Source organism: Cervus elaphus, chromosome 22 (assembly GCF_910594005.1).
Source record: "Cervus elaphus chromosome 22, mCerEla1.1, whole genome shotgun sequence".
NCBI classification, from domain to species: domain Eukaryota; kingdom Metazoa; phylum Chordata; class Mammalia; order Artiodactyla; family Cervidae; genus Cervus; species Cervus elaphus.
Genome location: NC_057836.1, coordinates 29,486,191 through 29,501,611, shown reverse-complemented (window position 1 = coordinate 29,501,611; position 15,421 = coordinate 29,486,191). Strand labels below are relative to the sequence as shown.

Sequence of the window (15,421 nt, the reverse complement as noted above, 5' to 3'; positions counted from 1 at the left end):
TTTTATTGGCTTTGTAAAAGTTTAAATCCATGGTGTAACTCTTCATATTCTACCTCACTTTTTTTTTTTTTTTTTTAAGATTTCCTAGGTTTGAGGTAGGATTAAGAGTAAGCTAGGCTTCAAACTTAAGGATGACCTCTGTTACTACCTAAAAACCACAAGCAAATAAATGTCCAGAGTACTTAGAGGGCCCCCATGGCAACCTAAGAGATCATTTTTCCCTTACTGCTAGCTAAAAATTCCTATTAAAGGAGGTATCACTAAGATATCTTATTGTGGGAACTTCCCTGGTGTTCCAGTGGTTAAGAGTCCACCTTGTAATGCAGGGCACACAGGTTCAATCCCTGGCTGAGGAACTAAGACCCCACATGCCAAGGGGCAACGAAGCCCATAAGCTGCAACTACTGAACCTGCGTGCCACAACTAGAGAGTCTGGGGGCTGCAACAAAAGATCTCACATGATGCAAGTAAGATCCTGCATGCTGCAACTAAGACTTGATACAGTCAAATAAATACATTTTTAAAAAGAATTTAGTAAGTAAAAAAGTATTAAAAATAAATAAATACCTATTGTAGCAAATTACTTTTGGTGAAAGGGCCATGCAGAGCCATAGTTGCTAGTTTTTTTCTTTTTTTGTTCTCCATGTAAGCAAGAACTAAATGAACATCAGCCTTATCATAGTTTTAAAGAGAAAAACTCCCATCAATACACAATTTATATTTAAAACTGCTAGATCTACCAAATGAAGCTCTGGAACCTCCATACACTGGGCAGGTCACATCTTCTCCTCCAGTCAATGTGAACATTTCCCATTAGCATTTCTGGGCTTCTAGCCATAAAGGCAGACTAGCATGTGGCTCTCACCTACTCAGTTTCCCGGCACATCACAGGAACTGTTGTGATTATATGTGGGCTAATGCAAACACATTGTGTTGTTCCAACTAAGCAATTCCAAACATTCCCATCTGAAGCCAACCTGTATAACCCCTCTGGCTGCCAGATGTTCTTGTGAGGAACCGTCTCCTCAGCCTTGTCATGAACCTTGATTAAAGCAAACGAAGGGCATTCTATTTACTTCATCACCCTTATGTGGAACAATGCCCTGGCTATTGATTACAACTGGCCCACAGTTGGAAAGAATCACCATTACTATATGAAAAGTCCTAAAAGCTCAACTGAGCAAGAGCAAACATGCAATACAACTTAGCTGATTGATTTTAACTAACAGTTGGTCAGCCCGACTTAAACGGACAAATCCTTTGTGACACTACCTACATTTATTGTGGTCCAACAATCAGTCATATCACTTCTGGGAGGTTGGTTTTCTCTTGGATAAGGATGATAAATAGTGAAAGAGTCACTTCCATACAATACTGCAAAAAAAACAAAAAAGAAATATGTTATGCATAACATATTTTACCTCTCCACAGCTGCATGCTTGTTTGATTGATCCCAGATGCCAGCAAAGGCAAGGCAAAAAAGCAAAACCACAGTGCATGTTTAAACATCTTTTTATTTATACCTGTATAATCAATTCAATAGTCAGCATACACATTTTAAAATAAGATTTGCCATGAATAGCCTTAGTCAAGTTCTATCATGGCTCAACCTTTATGATGATTAGATATGAAAAGGCTTATCCTGAATCAGAATGGAGGAGTTTTCACAAATGGTATTAAAGAGTGGAGAAACAAAAAAGAATGATCATTTTTTAACCAAAAGTTGTGCTATCTATATCCTTCCAAATCTGAAGCCTTCAGAAATTAGAAAAGCTGACATTAGTGCAGCCTTAACAATACAGGGAAAATGAGATGTTCTGTGGTAAATATAGGGTTTTTAGTGACACTTATTCTAGACCGGATTATGAAGACATACAAGTCTGGTGGGGCAGAGACAATATATAGTTCTAAAATGCTATGGGAGGCATACGGAAAGGTTTCAACTCAAGTATCACTTCTAATTGATTGGTAGCATTTCCCTAGAACCTTATATTGAGAAAACTTTGGAGGGAGAATCTAAGATCAGAAAGAAAGAATGCAATAATAGACTAATAATATCTTCCATATGAAGAGTGGTTAGAGCATGCATCAAATATACTATCCTACCTATGGCATGAGTTTCTGCAATCAATTGTAGTTTAAATATAAAAATTACAGTTCCCTGTCTCTTACTAAAGCCAAATAATTAATGTTTTAAGAGAATTTGAAGATTCTGGATTTTTTTGTTACTATCTACTATTGACATTTGCTAGAGCTTCCCCGCCATGGCACCACTTCCCATACCAGCAGATTCATTTATTACTCTAACAAATATCCATGGTATCTCCCCCAACATATGACTTTACTTGAAGTAAGAAATAGACAGAAGTTCATTGATCACTTAACCAGAACAGAAACATCTAGAATTTATCAGAATAGAGAATGTGTCCTAAGGGTGTGGGTAATCCAAATTGGATAATCAGCCCTTTTATTAAATGTTGACTTAAATTCTATTTAGCATCACCTATGTTTTCATAGTGTGATAGATGAAAATCAGTTGTACTCCAGAGCACACAACAATATTTTATTTATTTCAACAAATATTTATTGGGTATCTAGTCATTGTCAAGCATTATTCTAAGAATTAGACAAAAGTAGAACAGTTATTGTGGTGCACTTTAAAATGAACACAACCTGGTCTCTGTCTTCAAAACCTTACAATTTAGTAGAAGAGATCAAATATTCAACTAATTACATAAGATATATATGCACAGAATATTCAACTATTTAAATAGGACAAATTAATACGCACAAAACAAAACTAATGTGTACAATTTGTAGCTATAGCAGAAATTATTAAATTTGAGAAAACTATTACTTTTCAAATTAAGTACTTAGAAATACCCTCAAATCCTTCTCTGAAATAAACAAAATCAATGAATCAGGAATAGAATTACTTGAAAGCTGGCTGCTTATGTCTCATTGGAGGAGACCTAAAAGGATTCTGAGCATATTTTGCATCAAAGAAAACATGAAAGGAGTTTGGAGTTTATATGAAGCATACATCCTTCCACTCTACCCTAACAATCCTCCTACCGCTCCAGGCATCTAAACCCAAAGTATGCTCATCAGCTCAACATTCAAATCAAGACAGTCCTCAGCAAGGTCTCCCAGATGGTTACTGTGAGAGGAAATGTCCAAAGTGTGCCAAGAGTATGAATTCAGAGGAAAGGCCAGTTTACTAATTCATCAGCAATTCACTGCTGCCTATTGTATGCAAGACCGCTTCTAAGGGACAAGGAATTCAAAGTTTATAGAATTTTAATTTCTGCCATCATGTCAAGAATCTCGGGTCTGGAAAGGGAAGAAACACTTGTAAAGAAATGAGTGAAATGAATTTGAACCTTTTCCTGACCATTTCCCCATTCCCCCCATTCCCCACAATAGGTCAACTGCACAATATCATGGAGGGAAGCAGGGGGGCTTACAAAGACTTGTGGCAGTGCGTCTACAGGCGTCTGAGAAAGTGAGAAATGGGGGATGGGAGGGACCCAAGTGGAAGACAGATCCGTCTCAATTTGAGGGAGTATGCCTGCTGACATCTTAGGGGGCAGGGCACGGGAAGTGAAGGTCTGGAGGTGGAGGTGGCAAAATTGGATGATAAACTGGTTATACTGACTAAAGCAAATTGTTGAGGATAACGAGAACTGAGTTTCTCACTGGCAATGCACTTATACACATCACAAAGAAGAGGGTCTAGAAAGAGTACTCTGGAAACATCCCACCCTCGCCTTCTCCCACAGAGTCCAAAAGTATGTTCTGTACATCTGTGTCTCTTTTTCTGTTTTGCATATTGGGTTATCATTACCATCTTTCTAAATTCTATATATATGTGTTAGTATACTGTATTGGTCTTTATCTTTCTGGCTTACTTCACTCTGTATAAGGGGCTCCAGTTTCATCCATCTCATTAGAACTGATTCAAATGAATTCTTTCTAATGGCTGAGTAATATTCCATGGTGTATATGTACCACAGATTCCTTATCCATTCACCTGCTGATGGGCATCTAGATTGCTTCCATGTCCTGGCTCTTATAAACAGTGCTGCGATGAACATTGGGGTGCACGTGTCTCTTTCAGATCTGGTTTCCTCAGTGTGTATGCCCAGAAGTGGGATTGCTGGGTCATATGGCAGTTCTATTTCCAGTTTTTTAAGAAATCTCCACACTGTTCTCCATAGCGGCTGTACTAGTTTGCATTCCCACCAACAGTGTAAGAGGGTTCCCTTTTCTCCACACCCTCTCCAGCATTTATTGCTTGTAGACTTTTGGATAGCAGCCATCCTGACTGGCGTGTAATGGTACCTCATTGTGGTTTCGCTTTGCATTTCTCCGATAATGAGTGATGTTGAGCATCTTTTCATGTGTTTGTTAGCCATCTGTATGTCTTCTTTGGAGAAATGTCTGTTTAGAACAGCCTCAAAACATGTATATTATCTAGGATGAAACAGATCACCAGCCCAGGCTGGATGCATGAGACAAGTGCTCGGGCCTGGTGCACTGGGAAGACCCAGAGGGATCGGGTGGAGAGGGAGGTGGGAGGGGGGATCGGGATGGGGAATAGATGTAAATCCATGGCTGATTCATGTCAGTGTATGACAAAAACCACTACAATATTGTAAAGTAATTAGCCTCCAACTAATAAAAATAAATGGGGGGGAAAAAAAGAGTACTCTGAAGTGCTGTTTGGAAATTAGAGGTATTCCAGGTGGCGCTAGTGGTAAAGAACCTGCCTGCCAATGCAGGAGACATAAGAGATACAGGTTCAATCCCTGGGTTGGGAAGATCCCCTGGAGGAGGACATGGCAACCCACTCCAATATTCTTGCCTGGAGAGTTCCATGGACAGGAGTCCAACGAGTTACAGTCCATGGGGTCACAAAGAGTCAGACATGACTGAAGCAACTTAACACACACATATGAACTCATGTATATTTGTGTGTGTATATGTATATATATAATATACATGTATTCTAATAAATATAGAAATAGCATAAATATGCTTACACTTTCTAGTTTTCTATGTTGAGAGAGCTGAGAGGCAATGGCGTCTTACTAGCAATGAACGTACTGAGAACTCAGATCTTAAAACCAGAACTCCTTGGCTGTGTAACTGATTCCAAGATTGGGGCAGGGAAAGTGTAACATAAAGCAGGAACATATTTTGGAGCCAGAAATTAAGAAAGCATTCAAACAACAATGAGTACATGTCAAAAAGACGCGGGAGCCTTGAACAGAGTTCCTACTGGCCACATCTGGGGCATATTTGAATGTCAAAATTCATAATGTGAAAATTCATAGTAATAGATGACAAAACAATGAATAGGAATCTATGAGACTAGGCTGATTAAATTAAAAAATAAATGACAAGAGAAATTTCTTCTCTATGCTGGAATGTCAACAAATAAATGTAGACTGGAAGAAAAAATTGACATTTAGCAACCATGATACTGAGCTGTAATGCAAGTACTGGTTGTCAATAGAGGCTTAAAGGTAGTAGATAGAGATTTGATGACAACAGGCTATGGGCATAATCTTAGGATGTCTTCCCCACAAAGTACTGTGATTAGTATTAATACACTCAGGGAGAAGTGATGGCTTTACAGTGGAGAAACCTAGAAGGCACCAACATGACCAGTGTCAGCATCCCATGCAGTGCATGTGTGAGTAGTCACTTCAGTCATGTTCGTCTCTTTGCAACCCTATGGACTGGGTCTACCCCAGGCTCCTCTGTCCATGGGGATTCTCCAGGCAAGAATACTGGAGTGGGTGGCCATGCCCTTCCATGCAGATCCCTGAAAAAACAGTCCTCATCCTCCTTTCACATAGTTCCTCAGGTTTGCTGCTGTCCACCCTAGTAACAACCTGGCCTTACATAAGCTCCCTTCACCCCCGCACCCTACTCCCCTCTAAAAAGCTGATATACAACTTTATAAAGTAAAGTATGGTGGGAGGGAAATTCGTGAAACAGCCACCACTTTAAGGAATGGAGCAAAAATTAAATATGTAACTGAAATGTAGGAAAAAAAAATTTAAGTACTTTTGCTATACTCTTGGGGGCTTCCCTAATAGCTCAGTTGGTAAAGAATCTGCCTGCAATGCAGGAAACCTCAGTTTGATTCCTGGGTGGGGAAGATCTGCTGGAGAAGGGATAGGCTACCCACTGCAGTATTCTTGGGCTGCCCTTGAGGCTCAGCTAGTAAAGAATCTTCCCACAATGTGGGAGGCCTGGGTTTGATCCCTGGGGTGGGAAGATCACCTGGAGAAGGACAAGGCTGCCCACTCCAGTATTCTGGCTGTATCCTTGAGTTTGTGACATGACAATAGAAAGTGGGAGGATGGTGTTGGAGGCTTTTGAATGTCACAATTGTAAACACTTAGGAGAACAGAAAGGAACACTTATGGCTCATATTAAATCATTTCGTAAAACATCATGAGTAAGGGTGATGCTCTTTTTCCTGACCCCACTCTCCAAGACAGGAAAAGGATTATGTAGATGATGGAGAAGTAAGAGAGCCAGAAGAAGAGTAGGACATCGGTAGGACTCAAACAGAGACGGGGCTCCTGGATACATTTTCCTGAGCTAGTCCAGAGAAGAAGCAAAACCCCAGATAAATCTGTGGGGTCAAAAACAGATAGATTTACATCCCATCTTCCCAGGAGAGTCTTAGGGAGGTGTCAAAACCTAAAAGAGCAGTGGCTGCTGGGCATGTCTAGGCTGGTGGTTCTCATCCCCAGCTAAATGTTGATTCCATATACTCCATACTGGCTCAGGGGTAAAGAATCCGCCTGCCAAAGCAAGAGAAGTGGGTTCAGTCCCTGGGTCAGGAAGATCCCTTAGAGAAGGAAATGGCAATCCCCTCCTGTATTCTTACCTGGGAAATCCCATGGGCAGAGGAGCCTGGCAGGCTACAGTCCATAGGGTCTCAGAAGAGTCAACCACTACTTAACGGCTGAACATACACGCACGCACAGACCAGCTGGGAACTGTACCAACACTCAAATCTCTTTCCTGGGCATGGTTTTCAAACTTTAAAATGTACCAAAATCACCTCCAGAATACTCAAAAAAAAAAAAAAAACACAACTATCTATTTGGATATTATCCAAAAAGTTCCTGATTCAGTAAATCTGGGATGTACCTAGAATTTCAGTTTCCAATCAGTCATCAGGTAAGGCTGAATATTGCTGCTTCTGGACTGCACTCTGAGATCCCTTCCCCAGGTACTGGTAGCTTTAAAGCTCCTCAGGTGATCTTTCTGTTCAAGGAAGGCAGATCTAAGCAGATGGAGCCTCAGGCAGTCCCCCAGCCATTCCTGTTTATTGCATGAGAGAAACAGAAAGCATTCACAACGTGGATCTAAAAGTTGCATAGCAGTAGTGGAATGATCCCCTGATTCCAAAGAAAAGACCATACATACCTGTGAAAATTTGCATCAATGTCTGATCAAGAACAGGTGGAGGATAGACAGTTCAGAAGATGCCTCTGCAACCAGATGGCATCAAAGTGCAGAAAGTCCAGGATTCCTTTCATACACATTCCCCCTCCACATACACACACAACACACTCACAACCCAGGGAGAAACTAAGGGGGCAGTGGGACTTGCTATTTGGCTGAGAGATTTATATGTTTATCACCTTAGTGGAAAAGGCACTCAAAAGAGAAATGACATTAAGGCAGAGAAAAAATTTAAAGTTAAAAGTTTATGGTCTGATTCTTTTTTTTTAAGTAATAATAAGCAAGGTCATTTTTCATGGCTAAAGGGCCCAGAAAGAGTATGAGAAGAGTGGTTCAAGTTTGGAATTCTGACTGAGGTTAATGGACGTGGGAACTGACCAGAGATCGTTAAAAGGATTATCGACCTAAGTTGCAGGGCCAGCTGAGATTGGAAACCATAAATTTGTAGTGGCATCAATTCACACAGCTGTGTGACTTTTCATCACCAGTGTTGCCAGCCATCACACAGAAGCAGAAGGAATTGCTTGTATTGATTTAAAGTTGCGGGTTTGTATAGCTAAAGGGCAAATCAATGAAAAAAAAACTAAAGCTCTTGAATGTGAGTCCTTTAACTATTAACTCTCATTGAAAAAGACAAGCGGTCAATTAGGTTTGAAGAAGGTCGAAACTTGGTAGCACGAGGTGTAATACAATGTACTACAAAATGGGCAATATATTCAGACTCAGTATTGCTATGTGGTAAGCACGGAAATCGTGACGGATATAGACAGGAAGTTGGAACGTCAGAAAAACCACAGTTTTAATCAAGCAGTAAGAGAGCAAATTACTTAACCACAATCAACATAAAAATAATTTGAGGGTAAATCTGAATTAAGTTGTTTTGAAAAAAGATATTTCTTTCTGAGACAAGAGAATAGCAACTATGGACACCCACAAAAAAGTTATTTTTGCCAACCTTTTTGGGGACTCATTATTCTTGTATGACAAAAAAAAAAAAGAAAAATCAATTAAAAGAGGTTTTTCAAATCATAATTAGAGAATTCAAACATTATCAGATTATTTAGTATCTTTGACTTAGTGCCAAATCAGACATTCCCAGAATTGTTACCTGGTGTATTTTTTAGATTTTTCCAATGATAAGCAATGTTAGTGTGCAAAACCAAAGGGGTAATTGCTTGCATGTTTATCAGCAAGCTACATTTTCCTTTTCTTACCATGAAAAATCCACTGAATTGGCATCAAACCAAAAGTTATTTGTGGTGAGTCTGAGAATGCAGCATATATGTTTGCCAAAATAGCTACATGATAATAATGCTAAATTCAATGGAGCATTTATCTTATGAACTTAAAAAAAGAAGGAGAAATGGCCCAATACTTTCTCCTAGTCCACCCTGGGGGGGAAAAAAAAAAAAAAAAGATTCCTTTAAAAGAAATCTGTTGATCATATTGTATAATTTATTTTAAACTGGAATTGCAGAAATGAGTAAGCAACCCACCAAAATGCCCGGAAGCACTAAATGAAATTCCAGAGAGTGATTGAAAGTGTTGATCCAGATGGCGGTCAGACAGTGTTGGGGAACTCTGCTGTCGGTTTAATTGTGAGTAATGGCTGAACTCTGAGACGTTTGCACATTTGCATCAGATAAGCACCCACAATGTTGAATTCTTTCAAACTTTGTTTGAATGTACCCTGAGTCATTATTTATCTTTTTTTTCACTTGCTTTAATTTCTGATCTTCCCATTTCTAAGAAGATATTCAAAAACATATCCAGTGGCTTTTAAAGCTAGCTTTAAATCTATGATTTATTCTATCATCAAACTTTTAAAACTAAGTATATTGTACATATCACCAACTATTTACTCAATTTTTAAATTCCTCTTTTCTGCTGTCTTCTCCACCACTTTCCTCTCACTCTCTCCTCCTTTTTTTCCCTCAATATCTACCCTCAAACTCTGAAACAAGAGTTTCAGAGAGGACACAGTTTGATGGGAAGGAAAAAACAAAAATACTTAAATAGAATTATTATAAAATTGTAATAAGAGCTATAAAATCTTAGTGGGTACCACAAAAGTGAATATTGGCAGTGGAAGGATGGAGAAGATAAAAAGGCATGAATTTGCTTCAGAAGTGTTGGTTATAGGTGATTTTGAAGACAAGTTGACTTTGGGAATAATAGTCTAAGCAAAAGAACTAAAATATGCATGAAACCCTAAGGAGAAAAATCCATGGGTGTTCCCAAAAGTGAAAGAAGATAAATGTAGCTGGAGTCCAGTGAGAGGACAGGGGCCAGAATTTAAACTGGAGAAGCAGTTAGGGGCTAGACCGCCAGGGACTTGCTGGAGGGAAGGGAAGGGGTTTGGATTTTGTTCTAAGTGCCTTAGGCAGTCACTGAAAGAGTGAGAAATGCAGAATAAAACAATCAGATCACATATTTAAAGCTTTTTTTCCCCAAAATCACTCACTTTGGACTTCCCTGGTGGTCCAGTGGTTAATAATCTGTCTGCCAAGGCAGGGGACAAGGGTTCGATTCCTAGTCTGGGGCGATCCCACAGGCCACAAAGCAATTATGCCCATGCATCACAACTACTGAGTCTGTGCTCCTCAGCAAGAGAAATCACCACGATGAGACACCCGCAACTCAATGAGGACTCGCCCCTGCTCGCCACAACTAGAGAGAGCCTGCAGACAGCAACACAGGCACAGCACAGCCAAAAATAAATAAATAAACCTTAAAAAAAATCACTGATTTTTAGTAGAGGATGGATAGGAGGAAGACAAAAGTAGTAGTGAGCGGGTAACAGGCAGGAAGGCCACGGGTCTCCAAATGGAGGAAAGAGGCTGCAAGTGCCAGACATTTTTCTCTCTCTTAAGCAGCAGAAAGAAACAAACCAGCGATGTGTTTTTCCTTCTCTATACAAATTTAAAAGGAGGTTTCCCTTAAAATGCTGTGTTGCCATGACACCTGGTCTCACCTAAAGCTAATTACTCTCAAACCCTGAGTTATCCAATACATTTCTTTTTCTTATGGAAATGTTGTCTTAAGCTATGTTAATGTACCCCAGACTCTATCTTCAAGTTGGTTCCACCAAACGGCCTAACTTACTTACTCAGGTATTGTTCCCCTAATCTATGTAAATGAAACTATTTGTTGGTATTCTGCCCTTCTACAAGATTCAAGTCAATCACTTTATGGCCAGGGATGAATTATCTGGTGCCATTCTAAATTTTATGACATCCCTTTCTTTTCATTAACAGTCTGTGAGTGACTATACAACATATAGCTAAAGACTAGGAGGGGGGTACTCTTTTGCCCCCTTCTGATGCCTATGTCAGAAGCTTTCTCTATCTCCTTTATACTTTAATAAAACTTTATTACACAAAAGCTCTGAGCGATCCAGCCTTGTTTCTGGCCCCGGATTGAATTCGTCTCCTCCTGCGGCCAAGAATCCCGCATCTTATCGTTCAGCAACAAGCTTTCAGTAGCAAGGAGAACAATTAGGGATCAATGGAAATAGTCTGAATAAGAGCTAAGAGTGGCCTGTTCTAGGGTGGTGGCAGTGGAGAGAGACATCCTGCCCCACTGCAGCCTTTAGTATATCCAACTCTAACTTTACATCAGCAAAGTAGCTTCATGTTTTGTCCCTCTTTTTTGCTCACAATCCTTTGTGTGTTGTTAGTTCCTCAGTTGTGTCCAACTCTTAGCAATCCCATGGACTGTAGCCTGCCAGGCTCCTCTGTCCATGGGATTCTCCAGGCAAGAATACTGGAGTGGGTATCCATTCCCTTTCTCCAGGGTATCTTTCAGATCCCAGGATTAAATCCAGGTCTCCCACATTGCAAGCAGATTCTTTACTGTCTGAGCCACCAGGGAAATTCCCCCAAAAGTCAAAGTGCTAGTCGCTCAGTCATGTCTGATTCTTTGCAACCCCATGGACTGTAGCCCACCAGGCTCCTTTGTCCATGGAATTCTCCAGGCAAAAATATGGAGTGGGTATCCATTCCCTTCTCCAGGGGATCTTTCCAGCCCAGGGATCAAACCCAGGTCTCCTTCATTGCAGACAGATTCTTAACCATCTGAGCCACCAGGGAAGCAACTCTTTATTGATATATATATATATATATATATATATATATATATATATATTTCTTTTTAAGTATCTTACATGATAATTGCACATTATCATTTGTTTCCAATGAACTTTTTTCTACCTTTCCTGAAATTGTCATTTTCATGAGGAGTATTATAGGAGGGACTTTAAAGAATGATAAAAGGATGGTCAACATTTATCTTACCTGAACTAAAAATAGTCAAATTGCTTTGTATAGGGAGAATAATTGTCATTTTAGCTGGGGGAGAAAATGTATTATATTTATATACTCTTGTTTTTTGAACTAAATATCGTTTTTTTCTCTTCTTCTTCTTTTTTTTTATTTTATTTTATTTTTTTAAATTAGTTGGAGGCTAATTACTTCACAACATTTCAGTGGGTTTTGTCATACATTGATATGAATCAGCCATAGATTTACACGTATTCCCCATCCCGATCCCCCCTCCCACCTCCCTCTCCACCCGATTCCTCTGGGTCTTCCCAGTGCACCAGGCCCGAGCACTTGTCTCATGCATCCCACCTGGGCTGGTGATCTGTTTCACCATAGATAGTATACATGCTGTTCTTTTGAAACATCCCACCCTCACCTTCTCCCACAGAGTTCAAAAGTCTGTTCTGTATTTCTGTGTCTCTTTTTCTGTTTTGCATATAGGGTTATCGTTACCATCTTTCTAAATTCCATATATATGTGTTAGTATGCTGTAATGTTCTTTATCTTTCTGGCTTACTTCACTCTGTATAAGGGGATCCAGTTTCATCCATCTCATTAGCACTGATTCAAATGAATTCCTTTTAACGGCTGAGTAATATTCCATGGTGTATATGGAATGTATGTATATGTATACAGCTTCCTTATCCATTCGTCTGCTGATGGGCATCTAGGTTGCTTCCATGTCCTGGCTATTATAAACAGTGCTGTGATGAACATTGGGGTGCACGTGTCTCTTTCAGATCTGGTTTCCTCAGTGTGTATGCCCAGAAGTGGGATTGCTGGGTCATATGGCAGTTCTATTTCCAGTTTTTTAAGAAATCTCCACACTGTTTTCCATAGCAGCTGTACTAGTTTGCATTCCCACCAACAGTGTAAGAGGGTTCCCTTTTCTCCACACCCTCTCCAGCATTTATTGCTTGTAGACTTTTGGATAGCAGCCATCCTGACTGGCGTGTAGTGGTACCTCATTGTGGTTTTGATTTGCATTTCTCTAATAATGAGTGATGTTGACCATCTTTTCATGTGTTTGTTAGCCATCTGTATGTCTTCTTTGGAGAGATGTCTGTTTAGTTCTTTGGCCCATTTTTTGATTGGGTCATTTATTTTTCTGGAATTGAGCTGCAGGAGTTGCTTGTATATTTTTGAGATTAATCCTTTGTCTGTTTCTTCATTTGCTATTATTTTCTCCCAATCTGAGGGCTGTCTTGCTTATAGTTTCCTTTGTAGTGCAAAAGCTTTTAAGTTTCATTAGGTTCCATTTGTTTAGTTGTGCTTTTATTTCCAATATTCTGGGAGGTGGGTCATAGAGGATCTTGCTGAGATTTATGTCGGAGAGTGTTTTGCCTATGTTCTCCTCTAGGAGTTTTATAGTTTCTGGTCTTACATTTAGATCTTTAATCCATTTTGAGTTTATTTTTGTGTATGGTGTTAGAAAGTGTTCTAGTTTCATTCTTTTACAAGTGGTTGACCAGTTTTCCCAGCACCACTTGTTAAAGAGGTTGTCTTTTTTCCATTGTATATCCTTGCCTCCTTTGTCAAAGATAAGGTGTCCATAGGTTCGTGGATTTATCTCTGGGCTTTCTATTCTGTTCCATTGATCTATATTTCTGTCTTTGTGCCAGTACCATACTGTCTTGATGACTGTGGCTTTGTAGTAGAGTCTGAAGTCAGGCAGGTTGATTCCTCCAGTTCCATTCTTCTTTCTCAAGATTACTTTGGCTATTCGAGGTTTTTTGTATTTCCATACAAATTGTGAAATTATTTGTTCTAGTTCTGTGAAAAATACCGTTGGTAGCTTGATAGGGATTGCATTGAATCTATAGATTGCTTTGGGTAGAATAGCCATTTTGACAATATTGATTCTTCCAATCCATGAACACGGTATGTTTCTCCATCTGTTTGTGTCCTCTTTGATTTCTTTCATCAGTGTTTTATAGTTTTCTATGTATAGGTCTTTTGTTTCTTTAGGTAGATATACTCCTAAGTATTTTATTCTTTTTGTTGCAATGGTGAATGGTATTGTTTCCTTAATTTCTCTTTCTGTTTTTTCATTGTTAGTATATAGGAATGCAAGGGATTTTTGTGTGTTAATTTTATATCCTGCAACTTTACTGCATTCATTGATTAGCTCTAGTAATTTTCTGGTAGAGTCTTTAGGGTTTTCTATGTAGAGGATCATGTCATCTGCAACCAGCGAGAGTTTCACTTCTTCTTTTCCTATCTGGATTCCTTTTACTTCTTTTTCTGCTCTGATTGCTGTGGCCAAAACTTCCAACACTATGTTGAATAGTAGTGGTGAGAGTGGGCACCCTTGTCTTGTTCCTGATTTCAGGGGAAATGCCTTCAATTTTTCACCATTGAGGGTGATGCTTGCTGTGGGTTTGTCATATATAGCTTTTATTATGTTGAGGTATGTTCCTTCTATTCCTGCTTTTTGGAGAGTTTTAATCATAAATGAGTGTTGAATTTTGTCAAAGGCTTTCTCTGCATCTATTGAGATAATCATATGGTTTTTATCTTTCAATTTGTTAATGTGGTGTATTACATTGATTGATTTGCGGATATTAAAGAATCCTTGCATTCCTGGGATAAAGCCCACTTGGTCATGGTGTATGATTTTTTTAATATGTTGTTGGATTCTGTTTGCTAGAATTTTGTTAAGGATTTTTGCATCTATGTTCATCAGTGATATTGGCCTGTAGTTTTCTTTTTTTGTGGCATCTTTGTCTGGTTTTGGAATTAGGGTGATGGTGGCCTCATAGAATGAGTTTGGAAGCTTACCTTCATCTGCAATTTTCTGGAAGAGTTTGAGTAAGATAGGTGTTAGCTCTTCTCTAAATTTTTGGTAGAATTCAGCTGTGAAGCCATCTGGTCCTGGGCTTTTGTTTGCTGGAAGATTTTTGATTACAGTTTCAATTTCCTTGCTTGTGATGGGTCTGTTAAGATCTTCTATTTCTTCCTGGTTCAGTTTTGGAAAGTTATACTTTTCTAAGAATTTGTCCATTTCATCCAAGTTGTCCATTTTATTGGCATAGAGCTGCTGGTAGTAGTCTCTTATGATCCTTTGTATTTCAGTGTTGTCTGTTGTGATCTCTCCATTTTCATTTCTAATTTTGTTAATTTGGTTTTTCTCTCTTTGTTTCTTAATGAGTCTTGCTAATGGTTTGTCAATTTTGTTTATTTTTTCAAAAAACCAGCTTTTAGCTTTGTTGATTTTTGCTATGGTCTCTTTAGTTTCTATTGCATTTATTTCTGCCCTGATTTTTAAGATTTCTTTCCTTCTGCTAACCCTGGGGTTCTTCATTTCTTCCTTCTCTAATTGCTTTAGGTGTAGAGTTAGGTTATTTATTTGGCTTTTTTCTTGTTTCTTGATGTAAGCCTGTAATGCTATGAACCTTCCCCTTAGCACTGCTTTTACAGTGTCCCATAGGTTTTGGGTTGTTGTGTTTTCATTTTCATTCATTTCTATACATATTTTGATTTCTTTTTTGATTCCTTCTATGATTTGTTGGTTATTCAGAAGCGTGTTATTTAGCCTCCATATGTTTGAATTTTTAACAATTTTTTTCCTATAATTGAGATCTAATCTTACTGCACTGTGG

At 39.0% G+C, this 15,421-nt stretch overlaps 1 long non-coding RNA gene across 2 annotated transcripts in view; it reads right to left on the bottom strand.

The window, feature by feature from the left end:
* Positions 1-15,421, bottom strand: part of LOC122680583 — a 278,166-nt gene that overhangs the window by 241,368 nt on the left and 21,377 nt on the right. For both annotated transcript variants that reach the window (XR_006336724.1, XR_006336725.1), the window contains exon 2: positions 1,277-1,374. This is a non-coding gene — a long non-coding RNA (uncharacterized LOC122680583). The remainder of the gene's footprint in view (positions 1-1,276; positions 1,375-15,421) is intronic.